This window comes from Colossoma macropomum, unplaced genomic scaffold (assembly GCF_904425465.1).
Source record: "Colossoma macropomum unplaced genomic scaffold, Colossoma_macropomum, whole genome shotgun sequence".
Classification (NCBI taxonomy): Eukaryota; Metazoa; Chordata; class Actinopteri; order Characiformes; family Serrasalmidae; genus Colossoma; species Colossoma macropomum.
Window position 1 is genome coordinate 4,728 of NW_023495385.1, and position 20,051 is coordinate 24,778.

General features: G+C 37.5%; 1 pseudogene; it reads left to right on the forward strand.

Annotated features, from left to right (window-relative positions):
• Nucleotides 1–260: 260 nt before the first annotated feature.
• On the forward strand, nucleotides 261–18,702 carry LOC118801952 (annotated as a pseudogene).
• Nucleotides 18,703–20,051: the final 1,349 nt, after the last annotated feature.

Genomic DNA, 20,051 nt, shown 5'->3' on the forward strand with positions numbered 1-20,051 from the left:
ATCATGGGTAAAGAACTGACTGACTGTGATTCTGTAGGTACATGGCGAATCTATCAGTGCATAGTTCTAGAAACTCCCATTAAAAGCCCTGGTCTCACTGACATTAGTCCTGTAGAAATCCCTGCTCCAAACATCAGCAGCATCAGTGTTTTGGGTGTGTTGGAAGTCTGTCGAACTTTGGGAAAATGTCTCCATCTGGTGGTGAACTGTTGGCATCAACTGGCAATAAACAATATGAGCAAACATTCTAGAAATAAGTGTTCAATGCAAAATGTTATTTTTTCATCCATTTTTCAGTATCATTTATTATGTTCTGAGAAACAGTTTATCTTCATATATAATCTGGAAAGATTTCTTAATGAAGTTCATATGACTGTTCCTTCTCCCTGTATTTTTGTTGAGTCATGGAGCCCAAAGTTATTGAAATGGCTGCCCTGGGAAGAACCCTGTATCCTGGAATGCTGTATGACTGCCGCAGTGATTCCTTCATTCCAGGTAAAGCTTTGATGATCCTTCACATCCTACAGTTTAGGAGTTACTTGAGGTTTTCTTTAAGATAAGCACCTTCAGTGGTTGCATTGTAATGTACAATAAAGTAACCCATAAATATTCTTTACTATAGTACCAATGCACAAGTTGTTTTTGGCTAGAGGGGTTTGGTAATAGATTAATAATCGGTAACACTTTACTGAAACTTACTGTTCATAAGGCTACATGTCACCTGCATAAGCTTGTCATGACAAGTGACATAATCCTACATAAATTTTCATAAACGCTTATTTCAATAAGCATCCAACAAACAAATGATGCCTATTGGAATACGCATTTATAAACATTTATGTAAAGTTATGTCACTTGTCATGAGAAGCCTATGAACAGTGCCTTACAGTAAAGTGTTACCAAGTAATCTATAATTTGATGGATCGTAGTATGATTACAGTGGTTTTTGTTTCTGTGTTGAATAAAAATAACAACACAGTAGCTGATGCACAAAATAAAACAGGGTTTTCTTACATATCTTTCATAACAAAGCTGTTGAAAAATAGCAGAAAAAAAATGTTACTGTATTCATTCAGTAAGACTTTCATCAATATCACACACAGTACTGTGGAAACGATTTAAAGATTTAATTTTCAGTCAAAAAAGCAAGAATTCTTTATTTAACAGATATTCTACAGAAGTCTCAACAGCTAAACATATTACGTTTTTCTGTATTTAGTGTGTCCATTCTTTGTCTTTATTGTAGCTTCCATTCTTTTTGGGAGGCTCGTTTATTGTAAACACCTGCAAAGTTCAGTCCTAGAAGTTGGCTGCTCTTTTCTGCTTCTTATGATCCAAGTAATCTCAACACATTCATTGATGGTGGGTTGGTGGGTGGGTAGGTAGGACTGGGCAGAAATAAAATATTAGACATAAGTTAAAGTATGAGAGAACAGAAATACAAGTATATCTGTCTGCATATTTATATAGCATACAATGCGGATCTGTTGTATTTACATGAGAGCAGCATTAAGAGGTCTGAGGAAGTTTAGAACACAGTGAGTATAAACATAACTAGGATTAGCAGCATCATTTGCTGTCTTGATTGATTCCACTGTCAGTTCCTAATTAGGTAACTGTTTAATTTGACATTTTAGGCCTTCAGTTGTCCTCCTGATGTCCTAACCAATGGGAGAGCTTGCTTGGCTGTATCAACCTAAAATAACAGGAAGAAAAAAATTCTGATTGATAATTTTCTTGTGTCTTAAGAATTTTACCTGTTTGTTTCCGACCAAAATTTAACAATGAAATATGAGTATTCCTACAGTACTTGCGGAGATTAAATATAGTAAGCGTGATGTTAATGTTAAATACACATGAACAAAAAATTACAGACATGTACTTTTTTATTTCATAGAAACCATTAGGCCCTCTTTGAAGGCCTGAAAGGCAATGAGGGTTCCCTGCTGAGTCTTTCAGTGATTTGGCAGTGTGTGTACCTCTTGCTTTTACAACCCCATTTCCAAAAAAGTTGGGATGTTGTGCATAATGTAAATAAACATAGAATGCATTGATGTACAAATCATGTAAATCATAATATTAAAGCACAAAACTACAAAGACAACATATCACATGTTGAAACTGAGAAATTTGATTGTTTTTTGAAAAATACATGCCTATTTTGAAGTTGATGCCAAAAACTGGCCTTCTAGCTACAGGCAGAAGCTGCCCAGAACTGCAGCCCAAGTCCTCAGTATGAAACTAATCTGACATATAGGCCTACAAAAGGTTAATTCAAGTTTTAGATCATGGTGTTGAGTGTGCACATTCATTTTAAAGTCTTACAGAATAATTTGACTGTTATACAGTCACTGATAAAACAGTCATTGCCAGTCTCTCTTTAATTTCAGGTGTTACTCTGTGGAATAAAACATCATTAACTCAGGATTTGGATGTGCATCACCAGCCCAACACAGATCTGAAATTCTCTGCTTCTGACTCTCTCAGTGAAAAGGCCAGCCTCCTAGATGTGAATGTTCCCTTAAAGCCAGCTTTCTGGGGGGTTTGGTGGAGGTTGGAGGGTCAGCCAAGTACTTGCGCGATCAAAAGACCTCAGCACATCAGTCCCGGGTTACTCTGCTGTACAGCCAGACAACAAGATTCGAACAACTTACTATGACTCAGCTGGGCAAAATCACCTACCCTGAGGTGTTTGAGGAGAAAACCGCCACTCATGTTGTTACAGCTGTTCTGTATGGAGCTCAGGTTTTCATGGTGTTTGATAAAACATTCTCAGAGAATGAAGACAAACAAGAGGTCGAGGGAAATTTAAATGTAATGGTTAAGAAGATCCCTTTACTTTCCATTGACGGAGAAGGAGATCTAAAGATGAATGACAAAGAAAAGGAAATGGCTGAACATATCAGCTGTACATTTTATGGCGACTGTGTGCTTGAGGAGAATCCTACCACATACATGGAAGCCTTGCAGCTATACAAGAAGCTGCCATCTCTGCTGAGGCAGACGGAGAATGATGCTGTACCAGTGAAGGTTTGGCTCTATCCCCTTGCCCTGTTGAACAAAAAAGCAGCTACGCTGGAAAGAGAAATTGGTGCAACACTGATATCTAAAGTAGAGACTGTATTGGAGGAGCTGGGAGATGTAGAGAGAAAATGCAACGACTTGGTTAAAAACAGAACAGTAAGTAGTTTCCAGGATTTGAGAGAAAGGCTGCAAATATTCCAGCAATCATTTGGTGAATACAAAGTGTTGTTCCAGAAAGCCCTGTGCAGGCTCCTTCCTGCTATCCGCAGTGGAGAGGTGAATGAGCAGGCGCTGCCTGACATCCTGCTCATCCATGACAGGTCCTTCTTTAAGGCTAACAAACTGCAGCAATGGCTGGATAATGTTCAGAGTGAACTAAATCTGCTGACTTCCTATACCAGGGAACTAAGTGTCCCAGTAGTAACATCTTCAGGCCAGTTCAGCAGCATTCTTTTATCCCAATGTTGACACAGTAGTTTGCTTCTCCTTCACCTCTCTGAAATATGAAGACCCTTATCTGTCAGCCATAACTGAGTTCCTCAGAGTCAATGAGTTTGAAAAGCTGTCAGCAGTTCCAAAATCAAGTGACCAAGACATCCAGGCCTGGTTCACAAATCCTGAAATATCTGAGAGGATGAGAGAGAATCTTTTCCTCTTCAAAAGTTTTTCTGAGGCCAATAAAGACAAAAATAAAACAAGGTTTGTCATCGCCTCAGTCTCAGACTCCACCCTTCCTGGCACCTCCATCTATCTGTATAGAAAAGGGAAAATGGTGGACAGCAACTTTCAGCCTGTGTCCAAGCCTCCTGCTCCCAGCATTGACATTCAGGACAGGAATGTGATCCTGAAAGCTCCAGAAACCCTCAACTGGTCTAACGGTGTGGTACAGAGTGGAATACAGAATAAAAGAGCCCAATGACTCAGGAGCTGGTGCTGAAGGTTGGGAATTCACAGACACTCCAGACACACAAGAAACCTTCTCACTAACTGGACTGCAGCTTGCAAACCAGTACTGGATCCGCTACCGGGCGGTTAGTGATGTGGGAGTGAGTGAAGCCAGCAACTCTGTCCTCTTCTCCCTGCAAGGCAAGGTCAATGTTCCAGTGGACCTGTCGTGGGTCAGTGAAGACTTTATTACTTTGGTAGTTATTCCTTTCCTGGCAATCATGATATTTTGGGCTACTTTTTGTGGAATTAGTATTTTTTTTCACTATAGAGTGAATCAGAGAAAGCAAAGTAATACTCAGAATCAATCTTTGAACTACATCTTTGAACACAAATAAACCTAATGTATTTAAATTTTTAAAAATCTATACCTGCTTATTACAAGTAGATTAAAACAAACTTATCCACAAATTTGTCTCATTGTGGGTATAAAAAGCCTGGAAAAGGATGGCATGCCGACTCCAGGTAAAGAGAGAGGACCTTCTCCAGGTGCAGGAGTTTACGTATCCCAGGGTTTTGTTCATGAGTGATGGGAAGAGGGATCGTGAGATCAGCCGCAAGATAATAGGACAGGCAGCAGCAGTAATGCGGGCACTGTACTGGACTGTAGTGGTGAAAAGGGAGCATAAGGCAAAGCCCTGTTTCCCAATCAGTCTACATCCCAGCCCTCACCTATGGTCATGAACTTTGGGTAATGACCAAAAGAATGAGAGTGCAGATACAAGTGGCGGAAATGAGCTTTCTCCGCAGGGTGGTGGGCTACACTGTACTTGGTAGGGTGAGGAGCTCAGTCATCTAGGAGGACCTCAAAGTACTAGCCACTACTCCTGATCAGGATGCCCTCTGATTGCCTCCTGGTGGGGGTTTACAGCCTACTGCGACAAGACCCCTGGGAGTGGCTCGGGTTCCGCCGGAATGAGCTGGAGGAAGTTGCGGGGAACAGGGGATCTATGATTCTCTGCTCTCCCAACTGCGACCACAACCTTAGTCTGGATTAAGCAGTTTAAGATGATGATGATGATGATGTTTGAGACAAAATTTGTGGAAAATATGTAACACTCTCTGACTTTATTTAGACCAAAGAATGAGGTTAATGGAAATTTGGGTTGCCCTTTCTAATAAGACAGATACAGTTGTAAATATATAGAATTTATTTGAGACATGTCCACCATGCATATTCCCGCAATCACTTTCTCCTACATACAGATTCACACCATTTGGATAATGCATAAGCAACAGCCAAACTACACACACACACACACACACACACACACACAGGTGTTTGTGCAAGATCATAGGCCACTTAAAGCTAGTACTTGACTCAAAGAACCATGATGGCCAATATTAGCACAATAATAGATATCTCTAGAAATGCGTTCAGAAGAAACCCTGTGGAAAACAAAATGTTAAGCCAAAGAACATACAATTCCTCAACAGTGGTCTAAGGAACATATTTGAGGAGCACATATAAGTCAAGCAAACTCCAACTTCCCACCAAATCTCTACATCTCAACAACAAACATGGAATTAACACTGCCCCCTAGCAACTGAGAAAGGAACTATCATAGTGACAGTGACTGCATATTGTTTCAAATATGTGATAGCCTATTATATTTTGTACCCTATAGAATGGGTCCACTTCTTCCCTCTATAATGGACTATGGAATAAAATAATTACCTGCCTGGGAACCCCATGGTGGAGTCTGTCAACCATCCAGACAGAAGTTACAGATCAAGTCAGCGACATTGTAAGTAACATCATTTACAGTGAAGCTTAAGTGTGTAGTAACTAAAATTAACTCACCCAGTTGACTGTTATGGTTACATTTTCCCTGTCCAGTCTCCACTCTGCTCTCCTTTGTTCCACTCAAGCTCCACCCTGCCCTGTTCTTGTTCGTTTGTTCTCAAAACTGTCCTGAACTCTCATGTTTAAGACTAAATAAATCTTCCTTTGCATCTTGCTTTAGTTAATCAATTAATGGTTTATTAGAGATTAAGTGTAGCTAGAAAATTAGTACACAAATCAGACTTGCAATTTTGGCATGATAGCTAACTTGACTGAGTGAATGTAATGTGTTAGTAGGTTCAGGTGTGTAAACCAGTGATGCAAAATAAAGCGGAGATGAAGATAATTTGTGGTGGGGGGATGTCCTCATTCTTTTTGAAGACATATTTTTGATTTTCCATAAAATCACCTACACCTAAAATAGGAAACAGGCTACATGAATTTATGCACACTGAGCTGCATACACATTTTCTGGTAGGTTTAGCAGACTGCTGATTGTAAACAAATTTATTGTACTGTTTTACAAACTGTATGTTTAAAGAGCCTGACTGATTTGGCTTTTTATCCATTTGGAAAAAGTAAGTCTGTAGCACTTGCCTTCTGTACCATTCCACACTGCAAACGGTGTATGTGGAAATTACCTTTAACGTTTACCAGATGACTGTCTATTTACACTACAAAATGTCCACATTTGGAGTGCTGGTTTGTCAAAAAACTTGAAGCAGACCAGTCAGTTACCTCATATGGGACTGTCTGCCTCATTAAGGGGAAAATGTAGACACATTGCTTCGTTCAGAATGGTGGTGTGAAACAGCTGTCAGATTTTTAAAATATTTCCAATTAAAACACAGCTAAGTGCAGATGGTTGATGGTCATTTCGCTATGGTCATTTCACTCCATGCTGTGTTATTATGTGCGTTTGGTCATGTGTAATATTTTTTCCAGGGTAGTCAAAGGTTTGCAAACCCCAAACTAAGTTTGAGAAATGTGTACTATTTTGATGTTTACTTGGTCTTTTAGTCTAAGGCAGAGGTCTTCAAATCTTTTAATCCAGTTTCCAGTTCTAGATTTTGCAGTTACTGGTACTTAACGGAACAGCTGATGTAACTGGTTGGCCACCAAGTGTCATACCTACCGGTGATTACAAAATCCAGGACCAGACATTGGATTCAAGGTCTGGATTTGAAAACCTCTGCTCTAAGGAGTTTGAGTGAATTGAGGAGTTTGAGTCTTACACATCATGAGTCTGATTAGCTACTGATTCTCCTGTCTAGTCACAACTTGTCACTAGTGACCTTGGTTTTAGCTCTGTGTTGTAGTGGAAATTGAGACTCCATGCTGTATCTCTCTACCTAAACATTATCACTGACATGAAGTCATAAATATCTTTTCATCACAGAAAACACCCTATGAGGGTGAGATCTCTGGAGAGCTGAAACCTGGAATGGCTTTGTACTTCCAAGGAGTTGTTCATCCATGTGCTAAAGAGTAAGTCTTCCTGATATTGATCACACAAAATACACATGAAATATGCTATGTTGATTGATATTCTTAAGAGATAATAGCAGGTTTTTCTTTCAAATCTCTGAATCCCTTTCAGGTTTGTCATAAGTCTTACGACTGGGCCCCGGAACAGTGGTGACGTTGTGATGAAATTTGACTTTGTTTCCATGTTTGAAGAGTGCTGTTTACCCAAAGGATCAGCCTTTGATATCTTCATTGCCATCACAGGAGAAGAATATCAAGTATGACGATTAACATAATAAACAGCCAAATCCAAATAATATTGTAAATAAGACTTTGAACTATTTTCTTTACAGGTATATGTGAATGGTCAGAGGAAGCACTTGAACGACCACCTACCTGAAAGACATGTAAAGGAAGTGACTACACTTTGGATCCTTGGAGATGTCTTCATAAAGACCTTTGGTGTTGTTCCAGTAAGTTACTCTTACTGGGGTGTAATGATACACATTTTTAGGTTTGGTAAAGTTTTTGATGCTGAGGTTTGTTATATTATAAATATATTTATATTATATAACTGATGATTAAAAGCAGATATATTCTTTACATTGTGCAGGACTTCCCAGGAAGATAAACAATTGTGTTAAGAGTTTCTACATATTGTGAATAGGATGCATTCACGAACATTAATTCTTGTGTTCTTCCCAGAATTGGAGCACATCCACTTTTGTTAAGGAACTAATCCGAGGAACCTCACGCCGTAAACATTCAAACATCCAGTCAGAAGTAGCATATCCAGTCTGCAACCCTGTGAGTAACATGGCACTCAAAAAGTGTGAAAAAAACTTCTAGTTTAAACCCTTAAATGTTAGGCTAATTATTATTTTAATATATAATTATTGTATAAACATTTATTGTATGTATTGTTATTTATTCTAAACACGTTCAGAATGTGTGCACCTATAGTGGAGCTTCAGGGTGTTAACCATACAGACAAGCCTGCAGAGGGCAGTGAATTATTTGTGAAATCATAACATATTGTTTTATGTAAATAAATAATAAGTTATGCATCATTTCTAGTCATTTTCATTCCTGTTTTTGCTATTTTGAAATACAGACAGCTTCAGCTCGCTACCTCCAGAGATTCCGTTACTCTGCTTATCTAAACGGGCCATTTCCATCAAATCATGCAGTGCAGAATCCGTCTGATATTCCCAACATGTTTAACTACTGTTTGGTATTGCATATAATATATTTTTTGTTGAAGTACAAAAACAAATTAATGTTCATGTTCTTTCATTGTTGTTGCTTTGTACAAAGTTGTGACCTTGACTGCTCAGATGTTTACTGTGATAGTTTTACTGGTTACATTTACAGTTCAATGTATTTGGTTAGTGTAGATTTTATACAGTTGTTTTAGTCTCTGCCCAAATTTTCTTCTTTGCGTCTATATACTGAAAAGTCAAGCTCCACCCCTGATGTGTGTACTTGCAACACTGTCAGTGACTCACATTTACTCATATACTCATATAAATATATTTGTATCATTTTTTAATTTAACGTTTTTGAGTTAGATTTTTTTTGTACAAACATCACTGACTATTAAATGCCATTGAGAGCTATTGGTTATTTTTTTTATATGTTTATCATCTAAGATAATTTCAAAATGTTTGTTACTGTTTTTGCAGCCTATACTGTTTAAAGCTCAAAGCATTTTAATTTCTATAATGTTCTAATGTTCATTTAATGTAAGTTGTGAGTAAGAGTTGCATTTTTGTAAACTACAAACATCAAATATTGGCCCTAAATGTCGGTTATCAGTGTCCTTGATTAATAATACTCGGTATCGGTATTGGTCCTGAAAAACCATATCAGTAGACCCCTAGTAATAACGTTGGCTGAATTAACAGACATATAGTATTTGTCTATTTGTCTTTAAGACTTTAGAGCAGTAGTCACCAAACCCCCTCCTGGACATTTGTTTTCCTGCAGAGTTTAGTTTCAACCTGCATTTAACATGCTAGCCCTCCTTTCACTTAACACTAATGTATCTGATATAGCCAGCCAAGATCTTCAGAAGAAGTTACTTAGCTGGACCACGTGTGACAGATTGTGTTTGGAACTAGACTCTACAGGAAGAAGAAGCTCCAGGACCAGAGATGGTCACCACCACTTCAAACTGACTGCCTTACTCTGTGTTCCAAAATCGAGTAGGCTTGCATTAATACTTGCAGAAAATGCTATTGTTTGAAACAGTTTGCTGCAGAGATTGCATTTTAAATCTGTTCATTTCAAAAATCAACAAAATTTGTGATTTGGCCAGGGTGCCCAAATTTACAACAGTACACTGTAACAAATGATTTATACTTGCAACTTAAAAAGGTAGGTAACCTGGCTGCTAAAACTCAAATAATAAGTTAAGAGCATGTAACACACAATTATCGATCTGATAACTTATTATTTGATGCTCAATGAACTTGAAATTTTAAGACAGCCAGTTTACTTAATTTTATAAGTTAAATGAGTCATGTTTTTTGGAGTGCAACATTGCTTTTTCATTCATGTTGATTTATTATTCTCCATATGTCCAACACTTTGATCTACACAGACTAAACCCTATGTGGGCCCAATCACTGGAGGATTGAGAGCTGGACTGATTTTGTTCTTCCAAGGTGTTGTTCCTTCAAATTCTAATGGGTATGATCTCATGATACTGGTTTAAGATATACACAACCAAAACTTAACCATATCATTTTACAACCCCATTTCCAAAAAAGTTGGGACGCTGTGCAGAGTGTAAATAAAATTATGATGCAATGATATGCAAATCATGTAAACCATGTTTTTAAAGGAAAATACTACAAAGACAACATATCAAATGTTGAAACTGAGAAATGTTATTGTTTTTTAAAAAATAAATGCCCATCTTGAATTTGACAACAACACGTTCCAAAAAAGTTGGGATGGGGCATGTTTTCCACTGTGTTTCATCACCTCTTCTTTTAACAACACTCTGAAAGTGTTTGGGAACTGAGGAGACCAATTTCTGTAGTTTAGAAAGAGAAATGTTTTCCCATTCTTGTTTGATATAGAATTTCAGCTGCTCAACAGTTCAGGGTTTCCTTTGTCATATTTTTCATTTCATAATGCGCCATATGTTTTCAGTGGTGACAGGTCTGGACTGCAGGCAGGCCAGTTTAGCACCCAGACTCTTAATATGGAGCAATGCTGTTGTAATACATGCAGAATGTGGTTTGACATTGTCTTGCTGAAATAAGCAAGTCCTTCCCTGAAAAAGACATCATCTAGATGGCCGCATATGTTGCCAAAACATGTATATATCATTCAGCATTAATGTGCACATCACCCATGCCATGTGCACCAATGCACCCCTATACCATCATGAATATGGCTTTTGAACTGTGTGCTGATAACAAGCTGAGTGGTCTTTAGCCCAGAGGACACAGTGTCGATGATTTCCAAAAAAATTTTCAAATGTTGATTCGTTGGACCACAGGACACTTTTCCACTTTACCTTAATCCTTTTTAAATGAGCTCTGGCCCAGAGAAGGTGGCAGCGGTGTTTCTGGATCCTGTTTATATTTGGTTTCTTCTTTGCATTTTTGAGGTTTCAGTTGCATTTTTGGATGCAGCGACAAACTGTTTTCACAGACAGTATTTTTCAGAAGTGTTCCTGAGCCCATGCAGTGATTTCCTCTACAGAATCAGGTCTGTTTTTAATGCAGTGCTGTCTGAGGGCCCAAAGATCATGGGCAGCAAATACTCGTTTTTGGCTTTGTCTCTTGCATACAAAGTTTCCCCAGATTATCTTAATCTTTTAATGTTATTATGTAGTGTAGATGATGAAAAGCAAAAGTTCTTTGCTATTTTATGTTGAGAAACATTATTCTTGAATTGTTGCACCATTTGATCTTGCAGTCTTTCACAGAGTGAACCCCTCATCATATTTACTTCTGAAAGACTCAGCCTCTCTGGGATGCTTTTTTAGACCCACTCATGTTACTGAACTCTTGTCAATTAACCACCAGGTGTTTTTATAGCATTATTGTACCAGCCTTTTGTTGACCCCGTCCCAAAATTTCTCTGTTTCAACATTTGATATGCTATCTTTGTACTATTCTCAGTAAAATATAAGGTTTAAATCATGTGCATTTATTTCATTGCATTTTGTTTTTGTTTACATTTTGCACAGCGTCCCAACTTTTTTGGAAACGTTCCCAAAAAAGTTGGGACGTGGTGCAAAAGTGTAACTTCGTCTGTATAAAGTGTAACGTTTATGTAGTGTAAAGTTTAGCTAATAGTTAACATTAAGTGGAATTAGCAACTAAATATTGGCATTTAAATTGTGTAAAAGGATAATTTTTCAGAAATAAGAAATGAACCTGACATTGATGTAATATATGCCGCCACATTGGCTTTAGTGTATAGTTGATTTGTCTCATGAAGTATCAAGCTAGCTACACTACAGCCATAGCAGTTTGGCTTGAGTCATCTAGGTGAGAGATAACACAGTATCTTTTCTACAAGATGATTCTACATCTGAATGTCTGTTGACACCATAGCTGCAAGTTAATCTGCCATAAAGGGGAAGTCCACAAATTCTATATGAATAAATGTTTGAGATGTAAACAAAATCATTCATACTTGTTTGATGTGACTGTTAGAGAAAAACTTATTTTTGTACAGTGGTGGTGATAGGAACCAGGAGTCATGCTCTCTACAGTACAAACACTGTCTTTTTATTTACTTATTTACTCTCCAAAAACCACCAGTGAACCTACATGTGTCTATGGAGTTTTATATGCAATGGTGATGATTATTATGCTTCTAAACTGTGGAACCTTTTATTAGACAGTCAAGCTCAGTTCACACTTTTAAGAAGCATCTAAAAATGTAGCTCTTTAACTTAGCATTTAATTAAAACTCTACATCTTGTTGTATTTATCTTTTTAATTTGATCTGTCATTTTCTTACGATTCTAAATTAATGCTTATAACTGTCTTGTATAACTGTTTTTTGTACCACCTGTCTGTAAAGCACTTTGAGCTGCCACCGGCATGAAAAGTGCTATATAAATAACAATTATTATTATTGTTATTATTGCTATTATTATTATTATTATTATTATTATATTATTATTATTATTTGTACTCGCATGAGGCATATTTACATCCACCAATTGTTCAAACTTGCAGGTTTATATTTTTCACCTTGTGTTTTTGCGCCTTCTAGTTTTGACATTGATGTAACACCATTCATTCTGTAGTGGAAATATCTGGCTCAGGAACACTTCCAAAAACCACTGTCTGTAAACACAGTTCATTGCTGCATCCACAAATGCAAGTTAAAACTCTACCATACAAAGAAGCAACCAACTATAAACAGGATTCAGAAGTGCTGCCACCTTCTCTGGGCCCAAGCTCATTTAAGATGGACTGAGGCGAAGTGGCAGTGTCCTGCAGTCGACAAATCAAAATGTAAAATTCTTTCCGGAAACAATGGACGCTGCATAATCTGAGCTAAAGAGATGAGGGACAATCCGGCTTGTTATCAGCACACAATTCAAAATCCAGCATGCGTGATAGTATGGGGGTCTATTAGTGCACATGGCATGGTTGACTTGCACATCTGTAAAGGCACCATTAATGCTGATCGATATATATTTACAATTTTTGAAACAACACATGCTGCCACCCAGATAAAGTGTTTCTCAGGGAAGACCCTGCTTATTTCAGTAAGACAATGTCAAACCATATTCTGTACATATTACAACAGAATGGCTCTGCACTAAAAGAGTCTGGGTGCTAAACTGGCCTGCCTGCAGTTCAGACCTGTTACCTATTGAAACCATTTGGCACATTATGAAACGAAAAATATGACAAAGCAGAAGAAATCCTATATCACGCAAGAGTAAGAAAACATTTCACTCTCATAACTAGAGCCTAACAGATACAGGAATTTTTAAGACAGATACCAATTTCAATATTTGTGGATTTAAAAATTTGATATATCGGCCAATATTCTTTTTTTTTTCTTCTTCTTCTTCAGAAATATAACAAAGATTTCCCCTAACATTTGTTATGTGTAGTTGTTTAAGAGTCCTTACTTAATGCAGTTTAAAAATAAACTTACAACTTTGAGATTTCACACTGTAGTGTTATGAACACAAATACACATCAGTCATATTATTGTTTAAAGATTTTAATGATTAACCAAATTGCATGCAGAGCACTTAAACATGGCATGTTACTCAACTATACTGGAACGTACATGCAGAGCGCCCTCTGATGGACAAACTACACAACAACACTCATAACATGGTTGAAGGATCTGTCTTCTGTTTCTTTTTTATTGTCATACATCGGCCATTATGAATGCCAAAACCAATTTATCTGCAACTAGCTCATATCGACTGATAATATCGGCACAACGGTTTATTGGTTGGGCTCTGCTCATATCTACAGCAGTTGCTCTTCTCAGTTCTCAAACGCTTACAGAGTGTTGTTAAAAGAAGAGGTGATGTAACACAGTGGTAAACATGCCTCTGTCCCAACTTCGTTGAAATGTGTTGCTGGCATGAAATTCAAAATAGGCATATACTTTTTAAAAAACAATAAAATTTCTCAGTTTCAACATTTGTTGTCTTTGTACTACTGTTAATTAAATGTAGGGTTTAAATGATTTGTGCATCATTGCATTGTTTTATTTTGTGCAGTGTCCCGAATTTCTTGAATTTTTGAAATTGTGACGTTGCACTTTTTCACAGCCATTTACAGAAAAATGTAAAAAAACCAAGATTTTCTTTATTCTTTTTTTTCGTTAAGATTTTCTTTTTGGTTGTTTGCAGGTTCGCCATAAATCTGAAAACTGGGCCAAGCGATGGTGATGATGTTCCATTCTGCTTCAACCCCCAGCAACGCACTGTGGTCTGTGACAGCTTCAGAAAAGGGAAGTGGGAGAAACCAAAAGAGACCCCAAGTCCGTTTAGTGGAGGAGGAGCCTTTGATATAATCATAGCTAGTAATCCAGACGGCTACGAGGTACAATGTTTGAAGAAGAGAAATAAGTTGATCAACAAGAAAAATAAGTAAAAGTTTATACAAAAGGTTAACTTTTATTTTCTCTTTAGATAATGGTGAATGGGCACGATTATTGTACGGTCAAGCATTGCATACCTCTGGAGGAAGTTTCTGTGCTTAACATCACTGGAGATGTGTTCATGAACACCTTCAGTATCATTGAAGTAAGTCATTACCGTAACTGTAACTCATTATTTATTTAAAGTAGGGCACAATTGCTGTATGTAGAATTAGCTCGTTGTCAGACTGCAGTGATAGAATAATAGAATGTGTGTTTTGATGATTTTCACTAAAATTAGCCAACGTTGTCCTTGTATTTCCACACAAATCAGTTACAGTGCCCTCCACAAATATTGGCACCCCTGGTAAACATGAGCAGAATGGATCATAAAAAAAAACATTGTTTAGTGCTTATCTTTTTGATCTTTCATTGAAAAACACAAATCTAACCTTTATTTGAAGTATATTGGTTTTCTCATATTTACTTGTGCCACAATCAATGGCACCCTTACATTTAATTATTTGTCAGCCTCCACCTGCAAAGATAAAAGCCTTGAGTCTTCTCCTATAATGCTTAATGAGACTGGAGAACACATGACAAAGGATCTGCAACCATTCCTGCATAAGAAATCTCTTCAGATTCTTCAGATTCTGAGGTCCATACTTATGCACTGTACTCTTCAGTTAATTTCCTGGTTTTCTATGGGGTTTAGGTCAGGGGACTGAGATCACTGTAGTAAAACCTTGGTTTTGTGGTCAGTAAACCATTTTTTTGTGTTCATTTTGAAGTGTGCTTTGGATCACTGTCCTGCTAAAAGATCAAGCCACAACCCAGTTTAAGCTTCCTGGCTGAAGTGGTCAGGTTTTGGTTTGCTGGTACTTTATGGAGTCCATGATACCATCTATCTGAACAAGTTGTCCAGGGCCTTTGGAAGAAAAACTGCCCCACATCATCACAAATCCACCACTATACCACCATTAGTCCTTGACAGCAGAGGCTTTCTTCTGGCAACCCTCCTAAACTACTTGTAGTCATGCATGTGGCGTCTGAGTGTAGTTTGGGAGACATTTTGACCCCAAGACCTAACTAATGTCTACAATTCCCCAGCTGTTATCCTTTGAGATTTTTTGGCCAGTTAATTTAAATTTCATAATCATTGCCCTGATAGTGGAATGGGCAATTTCAGCTGTTTGGCTATTTAAAATTTCCTGATTTGTTCATTGCATTTTATTGCTCTTTTCTCTGGTCTTTGTCGTAGTGAATTTGGCATGTGTGTCACCTCCTATTTGTACCCCAGTGAAAAGGCAAAAGCTGACCATTTAATTGCTCTTAATCACCATTTTAAAAGTTAAATGGTGAATGGAAATATGCTTCAGTATATTTCAGATGTTATGTTTTATTTCCACTGATTTTGATCGTTTTGTTGTTGCTAGTGATTTTAACATACATATTGACAGTCCCAATGACAGTTATGCCAAGGAACTCTGTGCCATATTGGACTCAGCATGTAACTGGGACCACACACTATTATGGCTATTTCAAAGGTTACCAACATATCAGCCACTGTTAAGGATGTTGTTTTTCAGATCATTCCTGTTTTATGCCAATTTTCTACCCAAATTAGTCATATTTAATTTCATTCCCCTAATCACACGCTCCCACCAGTGCTAGAAAGGCAGAGGCAAGCTAATGCTTTCTCTGAGTCATGTGAAGCCACCCCCCCACATCTTTTTGAACTGTCACTAGTGCAACGTCACGGGACAGCTGAACGTGCTTGGAGAAGAACGCTAATCTCCAATTCTGTTACATCAGCTAAGAGACACCTGTGCTGGCTAGCGTCATGCTGAGTGATGGGGGAGAAGGTTGGCCATCCTACCCACCCAGAGAGTGAGGTCAATTGTGCTCTCTCAAACTCCCAACCATGGACAGCTGTAGGATCTGCTGATGATAGGGCCAAAGCTTAGACAGCTGTGCCACTTGGGAGCCCATTACTGTGTTTTCTTTGAAATGTGGACATCACTAGACATTAAGACCAGAGGTGTTTGCTTTAAGAAAAGGTTTATAAATGACAGCGTAGCTACACTTTTCATGAGCAAAATGCACCATGCAATCAATCTGTTCTGCTAATTCTTTACTGGATAGCCTTAACTGAAAAATTGTCAGTTGCACCAGTTAAAGTTAAAATCATGCCATGCCAACAGAAAATGCCGTGGAGGAATTCTACTGTTAAACTCCAAAAGAGAGAATTTAGTACAGTTTAACACAGTTGGCACAAAACCAAGCTTCAGATCCACAAAGAAATCTTCAAAGATAGGGTGTGTTATTACATCACAGTAATGTGCAAAGCTAGACAATCCTTCTTCTCCAGCATTATCAACAATAATATTAACAACAGCAGAACAGTCTTCGCCATGGCTGACAAACTATGTTACCTACTATGGCCCCTGAACTAGTATCAACTGAGAGATGTAATGAGTTTGCATACTTTAACACTAAAATCTATTATATCAGACAAGCCATTAATAGATTTATATCCACTGTTGAGCCCATGTTTTCTCTATCAACACATTAAGATATCATGATTAAAATATCCCAGTGTAGTGCTATTAATAAAGAAATTTTAATTGATAGAGTGAGTTTTCTCAAATCATCCACTTGTTGTCTTGACATATTACCAGCCAACTGTTTCACTTAAACAGCGGACATACTTCAGATAGTAAACACTTTACTCATATCAGCAGTTTTTCCAAACACATTAACACATCAGTAAACATATTACTGACGTTCTGTCCTTAATTAGCTGTCTAGAAAACTTTCAGTCAGATTATAGCCTAATCATAGTACTGAGACTGCTCTAATTAAGGTTGTTAATGACATTTGCTTAAATACAGACTCTGGAAAAATATCTATTCTACTACTGCTCGATGTTAGTGCTGACTTTGTCACCATAAAATGACCATATAATGGTTTAGTCCATACCTACAAAGAAGGACCTACTTTGATGAAATAGAAAATAGTGTTTCTGAGAGAGTGCCCGTGATCTGTGGTGTCCCCCAGGGTTCAGTTCTTGGACTGATAACACACATGCGTCCTGCTGCAACACTATGGGATATCTTATTACAGCTATGCAGATGGTACTCAGATTTACATGTGCCTCTCCCAAAATAACTATGGTCCCCTTGACTCACTTTGTAAGTGCCTTGAGCCCATCACTAACTGAATGGGACAAAACTTTCTGCAATTGAATAAAGATAAAACAGGGATTATTTTATTCAGGAATAGCAATAAGAGGCACAGATTAGCTCCCTATCTGGATTCGACACCCCTAAAATCTAAAGAACTAGTACATAACCTTGGTGTACTAATGGACTCTGGTCTCAATTTTAGAAGTCATGTCAAAACAGTTACTGACTCAGCATTTTATCACTTTTTCAACAGGAGTTTATGACTAAAGCAGACCCGGAGAACTCATTTTTATTTCTAGCAGGATTAATTACTGTAATGGTCTCTTAACTGGACTTCCCAAAAAGACAATCAAACAACTTCAGATTATTCAAAATGCAGCTGCCAGTGTCTCACCAGGAGTAAAAGAAAACACATCACCCCCACTTTAAATCCTTACAATGGCTAATAGTAGTTACAGAGTAGACTGTAAGATACTATTACTGGTCTATTAATCACTTAATCGTGTAGAACCAGCACGTTTATCTGATATGCTGTACAAATATGAGCCTTGCAGAACGCTCCTGTCTAAGCAGCTTTCAGCTCAGTTTAAAACACTGTTAGCTCTACTGCAATCTAACAACACTTTATTTTAAGTGTTAAGTTGATTTTCAAGTTAATGATTAATTTCTTCTCTTTTAAAATCTGTTAATTTTCATTCTCCTTCACTTTGTTACTTTTTAAATTACACTTTGAATGACCACAGTGCTATAAATGTTCCATAAAGGTGCTATATAAATATAAAGATGCTATATAAATAAACTTGCCTTGCCTTTTTTTCAAATGTTGTACTTCAAATAATGGTTAGATTTTTGTTAATATTTTGAATGAAAGATGAAAAGGATAAGCAATAAAGAACCTTTTTTACAGCCTGTTTTCCTCCAGTTGTTCAGGGGTGCACTGTACTCTGATTCTCATCTATAGCACAGTGAGCAATCTTAAGCTAATGTAAAACTAACAGCAAACTTGTAAGTGTATTTATTCAACCAAAGTGGGTTCAGAGGTTTGTCTGTCATCTAGCGATACAAATCTACCACAATAGAACAGGAAGTAGTTTAGTAGAAGCACAGAGAGTACAGGAAGGTGAAAGTAAAGATATTTTGTTCTTTCAACAGGTGGACAGTGTCAATATGAAGGTCACCGTTCCTGCCCATGTTTGAAGATGCTCATCATCTCTGCTAACATTGATCAGAAAATCAGTTTTTTCCTTATTGTACTCATGGTTTGAACAAATGTACTCATTGAGATGGACTGTACTTTGAACAGTTAGTGTACTAAACATGTAAACTCGTATTAAATGAAATGTAGTCCCTGGACATTTGAATGCGCTTTTGTGCATCTCTTCTGTAATCCATGAAGAGAAATTCTCTGTTTACTTCTCTATACAGAGAAGTTCTCTGATTGCTTCCCTACTTTACTCTGTACTAGGGTTGCAACTAATGATGACTTCAATAATAGATTCATCGGCTTATTATGGCTTACATTAATCAATTAATCTGGAAAAGGTGCAGCCAGTAGTCGTCCATGTTATATACAACGTTTCTTTCGATTGAAAATACAAGGATGCACAAGGCTCCTTCAAACATAAACCTCTAAATGATATCTACAGAAAACAAACAAACAACAAATCTGGGGCATAGTAGCAGGTCTTCTGTACAGCCCTTATAAACTCTATTTCACTCATTGTGAAGGTGCAGAAAAAGTAATAACACATAAACAAATTTTACATGGCAGCCTAGTTAGTTTTGACTCTAGAAAAATCTTGCACTGCTATTCAGATTACTTCTCCACTAATGATAAATCAAAGAATTTTTTTTTATATTTTTTTTTCTTTATAATGAGTTTGTATTGGAAACATCCTGTAATCAAACCTGATATTACAAAGCATAGAAGCAGCTACACACAGTATCCTTTATTTTGGAAGCCATGGCCGCTGAACCTCTTGTTGTTGAATTCCAGACGAACGTAGGTGAAAAGAGGGAAATTACTGAGAAAAGTGGGAAATTAGTGCGGCCAGTCATCTCAAGAGAAATTTGAGAAACAAATCCGATTTGCTTGCATTCTGAACATCACCTTAGACCACCACCTATCCTATTTGGGACTTGGGGTTGTGAATAGGCATCTGGTGATGGTCACATTCTCCTGCTGATTACACTGTCATACTGCCATTATCTTGAGCTGTATTCAAAGACTTCACCCTTCAGCCTTACTTATAAGGGCTTTCATGCACTCGGTGGAATAAAAAACCTGCTTTGTACCTGAAATGGCTTTTCGTTCATACAGAAGTGTTTGCTGATTTTTTTTTTTTTAACTGCAATGGTGCACCTCTGCATACGCTGATGTCAGTTTGCAGCATAAACACTACTGCAGATGATGGACAGTGCATGATGTATTAATAAATTACTCTTTTTCGTTTGACAGCTGAAATATTTTAGCCTTTCTCTTACCTTTCAGTGACATTTGCTTTGTGTATAGTTATCCAAGAAAAGTGAATGTGGCTGTTACTTCT